Genomic DNA, 17,924 nt, shown 5'->3' with positions numbered 1-17,924 from the left:
AAACAGTAAGTTTTGCTTATTGCAGAAAATTGAAGTGGGGTTTTAAGCCTGCAGAAAAAATAGTGCGTGAGCAACGAAACTGATTGGGGTTATGTTGGTGTGTTGCAATCGCTAACTTTCCCGTCCTTCAATACTTTCTTAGATAATAAGTTACGATGATAAGTGACCTCATAAACCATTACCTTATTTTGTTATGAATTTCAAGTTTTGTTTCATGAAATGTCACACGAAGAAATATCACAATGTGAAACTATCTTTCAAATGCTGATGTTTCCAACGTGTAAAGGTATTGGCTACATTTTATTACTTTACTTAACATACATAATAACGCTTGTTTATCAATAATCTTATAGAAAAATTGCAGTAAAATTATTATTCTATAAAATATTGCTAATACTTCATTTTACATTCCTAATTATTATTGCAAATAATCATCGTAATTACTAAGAGATACTAACTTTCCATCGGACAGACTGTACCAAGATTTTACAGAAGAACTCTTTCAGAACCAAAAGGAGGTTTTCTGAGTGCTGATTTGATGGTCGAACTGCTAACCTGTATCACCAATCGACTAATCTGTAATGGGTTTCGGTTAATAAGCTGCCCCATCAAGAAACACTAAAAAAGAGGTTAATAAGATTTCGATTAACCAGTCCGTATGCAGCCATCAACTGATTCAATTCCCAGCCCGTTGGCAGAAAATCAATTTCCACGGCAGAAACAATCCCGGCCAACCCGACCGGTCGATAACAACCTCAGTTGGATCACTAATAAGCGACACCGGGCCATGTTCAGCACGATCAACTTAGCTCAGTCGTCGCACTACTTCTCGAGGGCAGTGTATTTCTGTTTTCTGAGCGAGCTTTCCCCGCACTTCCCCTACGGAGCTCTCGATGTCTGTGTGTGGGTTGGCATAAGTACCAGGTGAAGCAGCACAAGGACCGGTGTACGAGTCGCGCTGGAGAGCCACGCGGATACCCGTATCATACCCGGTACCGTAATGGGCAGGAAATGGCGACAGGACGCTCCGGGGGCGCTTCCAAGCCGACCGCAAACCGAGCGAAAGTCAAGGAGGGGCGAGGCGGGCAGAAGCACCGGGCACCGGGGCCCCGGGATTCCGCCAGAGGAGAATGGAGGGGTTGAAATATTTCGCGCATCCTTAAACCCGTTCATTCGCGCTGTGGGCGTCCGGAACGGAAAAATATGCCACGGAAAACGATACGGTTCAATTCCAAGTGAAGAATGCCGAGGTGAGCTGGTTGGGAAGAACAGCGGTCCAGCGGCGAAGGCAGCGGAGCGGAAGCCGGCCACTTGGAACGTGAGCGGAATTCGATCCAACGGAAATGAAATTTAGGTTCCCTTCCTTGACGTGCGTCATTTTCGCCCGCGGGCCACCGAGTAGCACTGTAAGGCGATACGCAGCAGCCACCAGGCCGGGAGTTTCGGATCGTGAGTTCCACTGAATACAGCGGCACCTTTACACTGTTGGGAACGCGTGGCCGGCCGGTCTTGTCTGCCTGCTTTCTGCAGCCGGCCGTGGTTTCCAGATTTGGATCTGCCACTGTTTCAGTTCCAGTGAAGCAGGAGAGCCCTCTATTCTGCTGCTGCTGCTGCGGTGAGGATTTGATTCCTTGCCCACAGCATAAGCAGAATTTGTTGTATGCCACCCTCTTAATGGTCTCTGCTGACCATGACAATTATTTCCGTGTAAGTAATGTAAATCAGGTTTGTGAACTTTTTGTGAGAGCCCTAATCAGTACGGCTGAAGCTATCAAATCGCAGAATATCAATCGAAGAATTTCGTCTCGTTCACTCTCGTCCCGATTGCCCAACTCATCGTTGCAGTCATTCTACACGAATCTCACATAAAAATAATGGTTTTCCTCTTTCCCCATCCTAATATACTGTAGATTTAAGGACGAACTTGAAAAGTACTTCCAAGTTCCTAAACTTAGCGAAAGGCGATTTAATCATTACAATTGCTAGCATCGTTCAGAGGTCAGTTAGCTGATCGAGCTCATGTAATTGATTCGGTTGGAACAGTAGGTCACTAGCATCTTTCCCAAAACAAAGCAAACTCCCCAAAGGCTTCGAAAAGCCACGAAATGGAACAAGCAGCGTCCTTTAAAACCGGGTTGAGCCAATCGCGGTCCCCGGTCCCGGCAGCCGACAAATATTCATCATCACGAGCGTTGTGCAAATTGGGCCACGGGTTGATCGTAGAAACGATTACTGAGGTAATTATTATTGTTGCGCCTTGGGTCACAGTGCTGCTGTCATTATCCCGGACCCGTGTCTTTCGCTGAACCGACCGCTTTGATGTTGCGCCGCATTTACAGAAAGTTTAGGTCTGGTGTCGACGTGGAATGTACCAGCTGAAGATTGCTTTTTGATGAACATCAAAACTTCAAACAAAACGACAAACGATTAGCGGCCATTTTGGTGCGTTTGGTGGTTTGATGTTCCCCTAGAAGAAAGTAACGGCTCTCAAGCTGTGACATTGAAGAGAGTTTCCCCTTTTTCAGTTTGGAAATGTAACAGGAGAGCATAGCGGGTACATCTTCAACGGCAAACCTCAATGGAACATATCAGACAAAGTTCCATGTTCGTCGTCATGGTTGACAGCGAATAGTATTCATTCAACAACAACCACTGTTCAACTAGTCAGACCAGTATAGGAAACTCTTTTGTGTATATAGTCTTTCTAATATAGCTCGCTATGGTATTTCTGTTTTTTTTTTATTAGTCACCCTTGCGGTTCAGGAGTTTCGTTTTGTTTGATCCTCTTGTAATACAGTGACTCCTTACTCAGACAGAACACAATACGATTCATTTGGGTGATCTGCTCCAAAACCTTAGCACGTCAAAACCGACTTTAATCCATCCCGACGACTTACGACAGACTGTTGGCCACGGAGCTATCCCACGGACACGGACACGGAGTGGCGCTGACTTTCGGGCAAGGTTTGATTGAGCAGATCACAGTCTTACCATAGGCACACGGAATGTATAATTGACACGTTTCTAATTGCCGATCCCCGGGTGGCAGGGAAGCTTTTCGTGGTGAGACCTACTTCTAAATTACTACTGCTCGCGCCAAATTTGCACCATTTGATCCGTGCCCTGGTCTGGTGCGATTACACAGCTCGAGAGGCTCGAGACAGCAGAGGACGTTAGGACGACGTCTTTGGCAGCCAAGAACGGTAACAACGTTTTCCAAAATTTACAGCTACTTTGCTCCCTCGGGTAGTGCTTCAAGTTCATCTCTAATCTCTCCATTCGCTTGTTGGGAAATTCTAACCAAGGCTCCAACATTGTCCCTCGCTGAGTGCTCTCCGTTATCTAGTGCTCGTTACACATAATTAGGCAGCTCGGGCTGCTGGTGCGGTAAGTTGAGGGTCCTAATTGCAACCATATTTTCCACATTGAATGCCTTCACATTCAAGATGTTTCGGAGTGAGAGTCTTAAACTTTAGCTGTAACTTACTTCGTTCCATCTCTGAACCTTCCTGTCCCTGTTTCGGTGGTTATACTATCGAAACGCCTGAAAGCAAAGCAATTCAGGCAACTGATACGCTTCAGGCTTACTCTCAGTAGCGCCACAGCTTGAATCCTTTCCCGATCTCCATTATCGAGCGGTGCATCGGCGTACCTTCGGAGCCCACTGTAAGAGGGGAGCTTAATTGCAAACATATTTTTCACCCAACTCGTATCGCACCTCGGGCAACCACTTACAACCAACCCGGCAGCGAGTTCGAATGTAAGCACGAAACATGGGCCAAACGAAATTTATGTACAATCCGGCACAGAGAACTCACACAGCTCGAACGAGGTACGCAAAGCGCGGTAATTGAATTTGTATTTGCTTACACAAATAAAAACTGCATCCAGTGCTCAAGTTGCTGCCCCGGTTTGGCGGGGATTCGGGTGTCCCGTTGGCTGGCTGGCGATGCTGAAACGATGCCCCTTAACGATGCGTTCGGTCCTTCTCGTGTGTGGGGTGCGCCACGGTGCAACGTGCTGTGGGTTTAGTGCCACAGGAAATTATTCTTAATAAAAGTGTCGTTCCGCTACCACCGGGAACACGGGTTAGGTGCCAGCACACACATCTCAGGAGCAAAATTGCTTTTTGCACAAAACTACAAAACACACCGATCTGTGCCACAGTAAATACAGAGCCGGGTTACGGGCAGGCAATTAATTGTAGGACCATTCGAGACGGCGGAGTGTAAAATTTAGCCGTACTTTTGAGCTCATACCAATGCCATACTGATCACGTTAAAATAGTGCCAGCTGCACATGGTCGATGCAAAATGCACCGAGAAACATTTGAAAAAACTTTGAAATTACAGTGAAGAGCCCTAACTTGGGGATTCTATTTACTGATTGAAAAATGAATCACGTTGACACGGTTTTGGCTTGTTAACTCTACTCCGCGTCACCGATTTTATTGCGCGCCGATACTCGAAGATTCGACTTCGATAATTTGTTGTCACCAGTCAGAATTGGCTTTAACTGTGTTACGAGACTCAACCGATTCTTTAAAATCCCGCCTGGAGCCGATGTCGCTCCAGGCGGACTGCGAATCCTACTAAACGATTCGTTTCCACAATGATCCTCGAATCAACTTTTGACTACCGACTAACGACTGCTGACTCCTGACTAACTCGCTCTTTATTTCTCCTTTCTTATTTATAGTCAGATGCCGATTCCGCGGCTCTCGCATACCAATGAACTCTATTCCAGCGATAACGTATGCTTAAGTTATAAATGCCCTTATTTGGCCCGAAATTTGAGATGCCTCGGACGCGTCGCCGTAATGCTGTCAATCAAAACTTTATCACACGAATAAACTCTTTCGACCGTTAGTCGTCTTTGCTATGCATCTGGTTCATCTAGCCCATCTAATCCCTTTTGTTGATTTCTTCGAGAACAAGCCAATTTGATATCCGCTCCTTTCCGGTCCCTTTTGCCCTTTCCCTTTCCGGTTCAATTTGGATTGCAGCATACTGCATCAATTGAGTGCGTTGCATTTTATCGCCTGTAGCCGTTGGCTCTATGCGCGCTGAGGCAAACTCGCTAGCTGATAACACGTTCCAAGACGAGCAAGACGTTCTTATGACCGGATGTTATGTAATTCTTGCGTTCTTCAGGAGCGTTGGGTGACTTTTAGGCACTTCATTATCATCTTAGCCGATATTTCATGTGAACCGTAAGGTTTTCAATGGAACCCGATGTGTTAATTAATTTGGGTTGGGTGGGAATCTGGTTTAGGTCGCATGCTGATAGCGAGTCCCCTTTGCAATGCTGGATAAAATTCATGGCGTGCGCTGGCCTTGGTCTCTTCAACAGTTACGTTTGTAAACCTTTCGATATTCAGGAAGCACTTCGACCCTAACGATTGCCCTATCTTTTCAGGTTCCCCAGGTCTATTTCCATTGAAAAACTTAATTTCTTTTCAATCATTTTCTTCGATGAATGACCACAACAAAGAATTATTGAACCGTAGTGCTCTGTCAACTGCTAACTGTTTGTTACCACTGTTGTGTCTAAGTGCGTCAGCGGCCAGCCCAGTGACAACAAGACGTAAAAGGACCCAGGAAGCCTGACAAACTTTTGACTTCCAAGGTCGAGCTTGCGGAGCTTCGAACACGAAGTTCATCTTCATAATCGGCATTTGTGTGTTCCTTGTAGCTAACACCACCGGATGACGCCCACTCGTACTATAATAAATAATTCAGGGCTCAACTTTAGCACCGCAGATAACGTTGTGCACTCCTACGTGCTGGGGTCTCCTGTGTTAACAACACCATCTTTGTGACGATCCGATATCAATAATGCAACTTTTGCATAGTTTATCCTAACCATGCTGAACACATCTATGTTATGGGTTCTGTCGATCCTGTGGGTGTATTAAGTACACCTTCATTCAGGCCATTTTATGACGGTGTTATCGCTCTGTTTTTGTTGCTCAGTGACAGGCTTCGGTTCTTTTTTTTTAGATGGTGCTACCATACATACTTGAGCTCTCGTGCATCTTATTTTACACCCTTCGGCTTTGCGATTAACATGACCAATACGTCTTCAACTACGACTTGCCACATAGTTGAGCCAACACGGCACGAAAATGGTACGACTGTGCACAAACTCAAAAGTGATTATGGAAAGCAAACAATAGCAAATTTGCTTGCAAAGGAAAACTTTAAATCACTCCAAGCAGCGATAAAGTTGTGCAAGTAATGTATTAAATAAACATAAATAAAACACCAAGGGGTGTGCGATTCAGCACAATTTATTTGAAAAACAATTGTAAAACAATTTCCTCTTTCTCGTAGGAGACCAACTTTGCTATCGAAACTGCGACTACGTTTGGTAGCGCTCCGATTTGATTGAGGAATAGTTTCAAATTAACTGGACCATGATTAGGCGGCTCATCTTTGGCTGTGGCTTCGCCTGATTCCGTCAAACATTGGACAACCTTACAAATCTCTTGATACACTAGAAACTGCCCGTCGTTGTTGAGTAATCACAGAACCAACCAACCTGTTTAGTATATCCGATAAACTGCCATTGGAATGGGCGACATAACTAGCGATTTGGAATCGAAGTAGTGTCTCGTCGCTCGCGTCGCGTTCCCCGCCGGTTTTCCGGTGTCAGAATGGCACTATTTTATCGCTGCATCAGGCATACAGCACGTAGCCGGTCGGTCTCCATATTGCGAGCGCCGGCCGGCCGGCGTTAACGAAATAAAACTAGCAATCAGCGGAAAAGAACGGCCCCGTGCGAAACTGTAGAACACGTTTTGAGCACGTCCGGGAGCCGGCAGACGGCTTGGAGCCGACATCGACCCCGACGCTGGCCCAAGAAAACGTGTCAAGTTGGGACTGGCCACCGTGCCGTGCGGAATCAGTATAATTTCAGTGTTATGAACGAACCGGTGCCGCTGCCAGCCCCAGCCAGCCCTCACCCATCCTTGCCAACCTCCTTCACCGGTTCACCGTTGGAACCGGTGGGAGAGAAGGCACCCGAAGCGACCGAAAAGAAAAACTGGAAAATGAGAGGGAAAAGAAAAACGGAGAAAGAAACTGTCATCAACACGGGTGCCGCTACTAGGTCATAGCCACACACTCTCGGCCGTGGGTCTCCCATCTTACGGTCGAGCGCAAGTTCCGGGAGTGCATAAACTTCGTGGCCCAATGAAAAGTTATCTGGTCGGTGGGATGGCCCGAAACGGGGACACGGCTATGCACTTTAAGCCCTTGTCTATGTGTGAGCTCGGGCAAAATTTATGCTCCCCAGCTAGCAAGCGGAGTCCAAATTAATTGGAAATGCGCGTGAAAGCTTTGTGCTGCCTAAACTTTTGGTCTAATTTTTTGCTGGAAACTTAAACCAGGTCCCAGGACAATGACTCACACCAAGTTCCAAGCACACCTTCCGATGATAAAACCTGGCACAGGCACACCCCGCAAACCCAAGGAGGAATAAAAAACCGACGTATGAAAGATGAAGGGGCCTTTGCCGGGGCCAGCAGAAAACGTTCTAGAGCTCCAAGCGCCGAGGGAGCTGTGATTGAGAGAAGCACTGACAGCTGCCGAAGTTCGCGTCTGGGGAACGGTTAGCCCCGCGTTGGATTTTTGGGCCCCTTCGCCTCCAGTCGATACTGTCTTCGCCGGTCGGGGGCCTCCAGTCCGCGGGCCGAGTGAAATATGATTTGATGTTCGGCCCAAGGCCCCCCTCGAACCAGGGGGGCAGCAGCATCCATCTCCATCACAGCCGAGTCGTTCTGTTGGCGGCGCTGGCCCAACGAGGGAAGCCGGCGAACGTCTTGAGTCGGACCGTGTTTCGTCCCCGGACGGCGTGATGGATGGGCAAAAAATGATGTCGGACTGTGTGAACCCGGCACCGTCCGCGAACGTCCGGAAGTTTTGTGGCTCGAAAGACCGACACAGAGGAAAGAAACGGCCGACGGTGAAAAACTGGCTCTATCGGCCGGAACAACGGAATGAATATATTATAATTCCGGTGCGGTGCGCGAAACGGGTGGATGGCCGTATGGTCCGTTGCACAATTAATGCGCCTTGCCACGTGCAAATGCAAACGAATATGCCTCGGCTGCAGTCCGTCTGCGGAAGGTTGGATGGCGTGCCGAGCTGCTCGAACGTCGGGGCACACCTTTCGTATACCCCAAATAACTTTGGAGCCATCCAGGCGGTCAGGAATCAACATCATTTATATTAATTTTGTTGTACCTTAGCACTAGCTTGCGGTATTTTCTGCATGCTAGACATCAAGACTCAGTGGTGCGTTTACTTCACGAAAAATTAACGATTGTCGATAACAATAACGATCTGTTTCACCTATTCACCTGTTTTGTTGGAGCACTCTAAACGAAACTTCGAGCATCTTGTAATTGTCGCAATGATCTCTACCCGCTAACGAAAATAAAAAGATCGATAGTGTTTCGTTATTTAAAACCTTTAATTGATTGAGTGAACTTCTTGCTTGATGCCTGTTCGGAGATGCAGATGAGGCAGAGACTCAAGTTGTTGTCGAGGTTAAAGTGATTTGTGTTTTTACCGATCTTAAACAGCCACAGACAGCCTCTTGAGTAAATAGCCTTACTCCTCATTATAATGTGCAAACTAGTGAACCGACTTTTCACTTTCTTCATAAAATAGTTTATTTAGTGCAGTTCTTTTAATTTTTGTTGGCTCCTCTGTTGTCGTTCAACAACTGCAGTTCCACCGTGGCAAATGGAGCCCAGCATTCCCTCTCGATCCTTCTGCATGGTTTAAGAAAGCTTTGGGGGCTAACTCGTCGTCCGCCATTCTCATCACCTGGCCACCCTACCGAAGAATGGTAATTCGTATGCTCTATACTACAGTAAGGTACAGTTCGCTGTACGTCTAGAAGCGTCAGCTCAAAACCGTATGTCTTGCCGTGCAAATGGCGGGATCATTGTTTGGATCGTGACGTTGAGTTGACGTGGATCGTCCCATAGAGGAAGAGAGAATTGCTTGTTTTGGTGGGGAAGCTCTCGATGAAGTTTTTCAACCTGAATTAACTGAATTAATTAAAATGTCTCTTGTTATTATATCCAGGACTTCTGGCGAAACCGAAAACCTTTTCCAGGACATAAATTATACCAGAACCATAATTGGTTGCGGGTTTGCTTAGAGAAGGCTCGCTAAAATTAAAAAATCTCCTCAAATCGAAACACTGGAGTGGAGTGGACTAATTAAGAAAGTTGTTTTTATTACACCAACACACACACATACACACACAACTTTCTGGTGTCCTCCAAAACTATTTCCATTTACGACTCCCGGGACTGACCGGGCAATGATTTATCTCCGGTTGCCAAAACGGTTTCATTTGCAGCACGCACACCACTCCGAAACACACCGTCCACTGCAAACAAGAAGTTGGACAAGAATTTGAATTAATGTGAACCATGAATCTCGGGTGCCCAAACCACCGGCGCTTGCCTGTGTGGCACCACCCGCGAGGGTTTGATCGGCGACAGCCGGCCAACAAATGACGATTTTTCCGCTCCTTGGCCACCTGGCTCCTTGAGGTAAGGAGACATTTTTCCGAGCTGGGAGAGCAAAATCGTTGGCGCAAAGTTTCCCCATCTTGGGCTATTCGTTGCTACCAGAGCTGGAGAAACCCGGTACGCCAGATACGCCGGTTGTTGTGTAATTGAGCTGCCTGCTCCGTCACTCCGCAGCAGCGGACGGTAAACTTTTCTCCGCGTTTTTGTGCCGTAATTTGAGCCTCCCTGGACAGTGGCCAGCTTGCCCGTGACAACTGTGTGACACCCATAAAAAAAGGTAATATTTCACCGTAACCCTGAACCATCAGGACATTCCCCGTCGTATCGGGGGTGCCCGTGCTCCGGGTGACATGAAAATGGCCGAGTTTTGGGGAGATGAAAGTAAACAGCTGCTGGAAGTGAAACTCCTTCGCCGGTTGCCGGTCAGCGAAAAGAGACCCCGGGAATCCGGGTGCTGGAACTGAAAAACGTTTGAATGTCCCGAAATCCCGTTCTGTGCGCCTTCCGGTCGGGCCAAACCGGGCTGGGTCGTCCGGAGCATATTTTGTTTACCGAATTCAATTAAAACTTTCTTCGAATCACCCAACAAGAAAACGCCAACCGGGCAAAAGCTGACATTCAATCGATTGGCAACGTTTAACTCGAACACTGGCCCGCACATTGGTAATGAAGGAGGCCCACGGGTTGTAGACATTGCCATCTATCAACAACGAGATGGGCCGCCATGAACGATGGGCGATTGAACACTCCCTATCGAAGTAATGTCTCTATCTTCAACCCCCAAATGGCTGCGCCGGGCGATGGAGTGCTATCGAGGACCCAGTTGCCAACTCAATCTGATTTGCCGTAAATTTGGTTTGCGTAGGGTGTCGGCCCATCTATTTTATCCACCGAGTCAAGCACATCAAAGACTAATTGGTAAAGTAGTTACTTCGAAGGCGAACTGCTACATCCGCTCGATAGTCGCCAAAATGTTGGTTTCTGCCCACCACATCGCACCACCACGGTTCGGTCGTCTAAGAAGGTCGTCTTTTGCAATACCGGCTACATTTGAACCTCTAACACAAGGCTCTGAGTAAATAGCGAAATGACGCTGCCTTTGTGTTTTTCTTATTTAAAGGAAGGTTTAGCCCTGACTCGCGGTAATTGACATAAATGAAATAGTGAAAAATCGTTTTACTTAAACGTAAATTGAAATAAACCCGCTAAAGAGCTTTTATTTTAGCACGAAATCTCACAGCACCACACCATCACTTCGAATGACCACCATGCATGGGCTCGTTCTACTCGATAAGTCTATTATAGACTCGATCAGTAGCTCTTTTAAGTGCGTGATTAAGTTAATTATCAAAAGAGCGGTATATTGCCTAAATCAATAGCTACGTTTTAGACCTGGACCTCAACGAGTGGTGCCAAGAAACACGTAGGAAAGCCAATCGATGAAAGCTCAGTTGTAAATAAATCCCGTGTCGGTTGGTGATTCCAGCTTTATGTTTTGTAATCAGATCGAAGTGATAAAGAATCCTAAACGGCGATAAAACTTCGAATAGGAGTTTCCACTCTGACAGTATTTAATACTGCTCGCATTAGGTAGCACCCACAGTCTCAGTGTTGGAACTCATTGAGGCTTGATAACGCAAGTAGGCAAGTTCATTGGAATGGAATGTAAATAAATAAACAAATAAATAAATAAATAAATAAATAAACAAATAAATAAATAAATAAATAAATAAATAAATACCGCTGCGTAAAAAGGATACCACAACAACATAAGTATAAGTAAGTTTAAGATGAACATGACTATCTCTGTTGGTTGATTGCTGAAGGTTTCGCAGCCAAAACCTTAGACAATCATTTTGAGAATCGGCCGTTATCGACCCATTCTCGCTGGTGGCTGACAAGGCTTGATTGAGAAAAGTAAAAAGTCACCAGCAACGCTCAAAACAAAACTGTTCCTGCTATCCGATTATACCTTGTTTACTGTGCGTCCTTTTCGGTCTTGATGTTGCTGTCGGCCACAACATGTTACCGGTTTTTATCCGCCGTGTTTTTCGTTCGTTTATTTCTTTGCCCACCCAAGGCGGGGCGAACGTGTGTGTGCCTTCTTATGCTTTCATGGTCAGCCACAACCAGTTGACCAGCATTGCACCCAAGGGAGGCAGGCTACGTCAGGAGAGGCCAGAAGTGCGGCCAACACGTGCGAGGCACAAACCACCCACCATTTCTCTCTCCGAAATCCACCCATTTGCAACCGATTACCTTCCCGGAAGCCCCGACCCGCCAACAGCAGTGTTCTGAGAGACAGCCCTGCGCCCGGCTTGTCACCATCTCCGGGAGAAGCGAGAAGCTCATCATCATCCCACGGACGATGGATGGACGAGCTGGCGGGCGGACTGGCGATAATGGCCGGCCAGCGGTCCCACAGGCACACTCTGCGTGGTCACACTTTGGTGGACTTATGATTATGCGCCCTGGCGGTCCCGGTCTGCGTTGTAAATAAAGCTGACACCAGCAGGAAATGAGCGCGCTCCGAATGGGCCTTGGTCCGGGCGAACTTGACCAGAAGACCCACCAAAGAAGCCGGACAGGTTCACTGTGAGGGCCCGAACAAAAAAAAACGGAAGGACGAAAGGAAAAAAACCTCCACACGAAAGTTGGGCTCGGCGTCGACCAGAGTCCAGCTCCCTTTTTGGGCATTCGGCGACCATCGACCATCAACCGCCATGTTGTCGGTGCGAACCGTGATAGTGGTTAACGCATGGCTAGGCATCCCGGTCCGGGTAACAGAGGCGAGTGGCCAGCGAGTCCCAGCAGAAACTTGTATCGTGTGTGGCGTTCCGTCGGACCAACTTTCGGTCGTCGAGTGGGCGACTTAGATAAATGCACCGGAAATTGCAGCGAAACGAATGTCATTAACGGGAATTGCAAATCCGCTGGGCTGAGCTGGGCTGGGCTGGACTGGTCTTGGACCGTCCGTCCTCTGTCATTCTGGCGGAAGGGCAAAGCGTTACTGCTTTTTACGGACACACCCGAGAAGTATTGCGCACGAGTGCTAGGGCGTAGGATGTCCAGTGGGATTTAATTATACACAGTCCGGTCCCTCTGTTCTAAATGTGTCCGGCGCCTAACGGCCGTGAACGGCAAAGGGCGCGTAGGAGTGTAATGATTTCCACGTTACCCAACTAAATCTAAATAAAACGTTTTTGATAACAAGCGCTCAAACAATTTGCAATCTATTCACGTAACCGACAGTGGATAGTGCTGTTGATTAATTCCAGTCCAATAATAAATTAAAAATAGGTAATAGGCACACAAGAAAATACATTAAAATGTTAGTCAAACTTAACAAAATTGATTCGTATAATAAGTCAACCATAACATATTGGCCCCTAGTAGGCACACCAAAGAATTGGTCAAACTTTGGTGTAATAAGTAATTGAAATAGTTGCCATAAATGTTATATTTTCAGTACAATTTCTTAGGCAAAGCTATTCAAAATGTAAATTAAGTAATTCAATTTCATCAAAATTCTTGTCCATATCGAAACACCGTCTAAGCCAAACATTCCGAGAATGGCTGTTTGTTGGGCGAATAGAACAATGTTTTGGTCGATGTTTTTATGAGACTAGCCAGGATTGTTCCAAGCGTAAACGGATTTTTTGTCCTTACCCAAAAACGTTAAATGAGCACCATATTAACAGTTTGCGGTTATTTCAATCAAATATAGCAAATAAAAATGTAGAAATGAGGAACATAAAATTATCTTTTTGAGTTTATGAACAAAAATTAAATAATACGTTTGCTGTATGTTTATCCCATTAGAAGGTTTAGTTATGCCTATTGTTGATGTTCAAAGTAATTAATCTCAAATTCGATAAGCCTGCACTGTAAAAAGACATTTTTGTACAAGAGTACCGTAAATAATTCAATAAATAACGCGAATTACTCATTCATTTAAAATTCCACAAAAGAGACACAAATGTAAGTAGACCCAGTGAAAAGTATTCCAAAAGTAGCAAACCAGCAAAAGATTATCTGCCAAGAACAGAACCCTCCCAAGAGCTTCTGTTTACCCGATACCGTTGGATCATTACTCGAAAATTGGTACTACGATAGCCGGCCCTCTCCGGCTGGCCACGGGCCAGGCCAGTAAATAGCGTTATCATCATTTCGCGAATTGGTAAACACAATTACTGCCCTACCATGCAGCATTTTTTGGCCCGGTACTTTTCCTGTGACATTCATGGTCTTTGGTCCGAAGTGCCTGTCGGTTGGGGATTCCCGCGCAGGGTGTGAAGAAAACAACCGGCTCGTCCGGTAATCCGGGAGTAAGCCCAAAACTGCCTCCAACTCACAGAAATTTCATTTGCTCCCTGAGTCACCTGAAACATTCGTTTTGGCAGGGGGAGAGAGCATGATTACTTCGGGCATGGACCAAATGGCGAGCGGCAGTACCTGCGGAAAAGAAGCAAGAAAAAGAAAGCACACCTTAGAGCATTGAACTTTGGGCGGCCCGAACTGAGGCCAGCATACAAACATGTTATGCGCCCCCCATAACGGCAATACTTGATGATAATTACAATCACTCAAAAGGGCTCCACAGGCGAGGAATGCTGCCAACTTGATTACCCCGTGCAGGGCCAAAGCCCTGTTCCTACGACGGCTACGAGAAGCAATAACAGTCTCGTTCGGATGTAAGCCATCCCGAAAATCCCTCTCCAAAAGCGGGTGCTTCTCGCTGTGCTACCGTAGACCGTCTCGGGAAGGGCTTCTGCTTTTCTTTCACCCGCCCATGCGTGGTGTAACTCAAGCTGCGCCATTCCAGAAATTAGGCAAAATGCGGGATACCGAGGGATCCGGGTTTCCGAGCTGGCTGGCTAGCTGGCTAATTCCTTTATTAAATCGGAGCCTAACTTTGATGGGACATAAAATAAAGATTTCAGAAGCTTTTTCCCGGCCGATTCCCGGACGATGCTGCGTTGATGCTTCGCTTACATTACACGCGTACATCTCCTGCTGTGCCGGCTCGGTCCGTCGCTCGGGCTCATCGTTAAAGATCACACTTAAAGTACTGCTCGAGGCCCGTTCATACTTCGGCGAGCGACAGAAAATCGAGCATGGAGTAGAGCATCGAAAGGAGATGGACAACCTTGAGGCGATCGGACCTTGAGGAGTCCAACGACGGCGACCGGCAATGTCAGAGAAGGCCACCTCACCACCGGAAGAAGCTGCGACGCACTGGTCAGGACAGAGCTCCGGTCCCACCAGTTATCGACTAAACCCGGCATACGGCATCAGGCTCATCAGTTTGAGTTTTGCTTCCGTTTTCCTTTTATTCGTTGATGTTTCTTTTGCTTCTTCCTTCTTTCTGCCGTCACTTTGACCTTTGACCGGTGACCGAAACAAGCAACAGCTTAAGGAGCACCGCACGATGGGAACTTTGTAGGCATTCGCCGTTCATTTTTTACGCCGCACTCCCACGTGTACTGCATATGACGTGAGACGGGTTTGAGCCCTCTAAGCTACTGCCATCAAGCGCCAGGACCACCAGGCGTCTCCATCGAACAGAGACGAAGATGAACTCCCGTCTCGGTCGGTCGGTCGGTCGGCCGCAGCTGCAGCTACAGGTCGCGGGCTCCATCGCTCGGCCGGCCGGAGAACAGTGGCTGGCCTTTATTAAAAAGGGATTAGTTAGCACAGCCAGTTAATTACTGCTGTGACCTAATAAACAGCGCCGTGCATACATATTTTATCATCATCATACTGCGGGGTATCGCTCAGGACCTTCAGCATTCGCTGGACCCGCTGAGGAGCTGCTAGAGGGTGAAAGAAGCAACAGCGAGAGAGAAGGCGTTTCCGTTTCCGCTCGTTGACTAAACGCACCGGAACCAGCCAGCAGGTTTATGCAATATTGGTAAATTTTCAAAACAGCGGCAACCGGATGCCAGGCTATCATTGCCGGAAGTACTGCGCGGTGTTACTGTGAAACCGGAAGCGCTGCCGGGCTTGCCGCAGCAGAGCAAGCACCCTGGTAACATTACCGAGTATCGAAACGAGCAAACGTTCAAAAGTTCAGTTTTCGGGTATTTTATCCGAAATCTATCGCTGGGTTACGGTAGTAGATAAAACTATAGTTTTGGATTTGGAAGCAAATAGACTACAGACTGAAAGTTGACATGTATTTTTTCCATAAAACATAATCTTGTATATTTTAATATTATTTGTAAGGACAAGCGTTTTCAGATCATTTTTATACCCAAATGAAATATTTAACTTACGTTTTGTTCTTATTGTGGTTAATTTAAAGAACCATTTCTGGCGACTAACATTATATTTGAAGCTGGTTAAAAATCCAAGTTAAATGATATTCAAAATCTCCTACCAGACATAGATTTGCTGTTCAAAAAATTAGACACAATTTTAACTCAATTCATTAGAAATTCTCCTTAAAGTCTTGATATTTAATCCATAAAAATAATTACTTTATATTGGATCGTTTCTAGCTGAATTATTGCACAAACTTACGAACAGGAATTCATATCCCTTTTTTCCCTCTATGCTTTATGCCCAAAGATACAATCGAAAGTGGAAAAAGTCTGTCGAGCGCAGACAGAAAATGCAAAACTCAATAAAGTATTTAAAAAACGGTGAATGCTTCGTGTGGCCAACCGTGTAATTATGTTTTCCATTGCCAGCCCCCGGGGCGTATGCATTCCCAGTCGTCCGGCGATTCGCTTTTTATCGGCCGCACATCGTAGAGTCCAGCTCTGGACCCTGGTACCGGTACTCCGGCCCGGGGGCCACCAGCATGATCTCAGCAGCTGGCCGGCGGGAAAGCCGACGTTTTATGCTGACATAATTCAATTTCGCCTCCATTTTGGCTCTCTGATTTTGGCACCAACATGGAATGGCCATCGGGCGGCCCACCGGGGCCATGCTCGCTGCACAATCGGCACTAATTCACTTGTCACAAACGTATATGCCACACAGCACGCGCCTAGAGAACGCCTCCGCACCCAAGACGCTGGAATGCAATTTGTCGAAAAAATAGCTGCAAATAGACACAGCCGGCTCTACAGGACACAGCCGGGTCCAAGCGGGACCGGTGCCGTCAGCGCCTATTTCCCGTTTCCCGACGCAACACGGAGCAGTTAACGGGAAGGTAAGGGTCTTTAATATACGAGTAAACTCAATATACGGCCCAAATTGGATTGAGGCGTGCAGATCGGCAACGCATTTGCTTTCATTAAAATATTTTCTATTTCAATACGCTGCAGCCTGCCGAAAGGCCTGCACGAGATGGACCTTTTCCAGCCAAAGGGAAGATTGTGAATCCTCGAACTTAAGTGGGCCAATCCGAGCTAAAAATAAATAATCCGATAAGGCATGTAAAACAACGAACCACAATCAAACAGGAACTCTGTGCCATTACCAGAATGTTCACAGTGTGCTGGCTAATATACACTTTTCAAACCCCTTTAAACATTCTAAAACTCGTCTCGTACAATAGCTGAATGCTACAATCTTCAAAACAGTAGTTCGAGAGTGGCCCGAAATCCTGTACCGTAATGGTTCGCGCGGCAGCGGTTTCGTTAGGCACTGTATTCTTCGAACCGAAAACATATTTCCCGGTTGGAAGCGCCACATAAATTATATTTAATGTACTGAATAATTGATGAAACGCTCGAATCCGGTGGATATTTGGGCCTGGTGGTTCACGAAATTGCAAACATACTTTTACTTTGGTGTAGTTCTTGCGTTGTGTGCCTCAATTTTGCTACGGTTTGTAGCCAACGTTCGCGCAGTTGTTGGTGAATTTTTCCTTTATCAAAATAAGGAATATGAAAACCAACAGCTGATGACATCAATAACCTGTGTTACGGTGAAACTTTAATACCTTTTAATAAAAACAAAGGTACTCTATTCCACTGCATTAAGGCATATTTTATGTAGTCTATGGTTCCCATGGTTAGCGGAACCAACTTCATTTCCACACAACAAAAGATTTTATGGAATACGAAGCTAAACACTTTATTTTAATAAGTAACAACTCTTTCAGAAACAACGACTGAATAGTGTAAATAATATTTTTGATTGAATTACGAATGAATCCAGAGCACTTGTGCTCTCTATAACGAAGCTTTCCAAGCATGCCGAAAGTCAAATTCCAATCTTTTTTAGAAAATCTACATCTTCGTTGAATCTAAAGCCCTTATAATATATTCAGATCTGCCCGCATTATACAGATGTCACGTATGCGCTTATAAACTCGTTTTTGTCGACTACTTTTGCAATATCGTTGGTTCTTTTATAATTAAAAAACATAGTCATAGCCATTTGACGTTCCTCATCGGTTAGTTTAGAATAG

This window comes from Anopheles bellator, chromosome 1 (assembly GCF_943735745.2).
Source record: "Anopheles bellator chromosome 1, idAnoBellAS_SP24_06.2, whole genome shotgun sequence".
NCBI classification, from domain to species: domain Eukaryota; kingdom Metazoa; phylum Arthropoda; class Insecta; order Diptera; family Culicidae; genus Anopheles; species Anopheles bellator.
Note: the sequence above shows the minus strand (reverse complement) of the source record.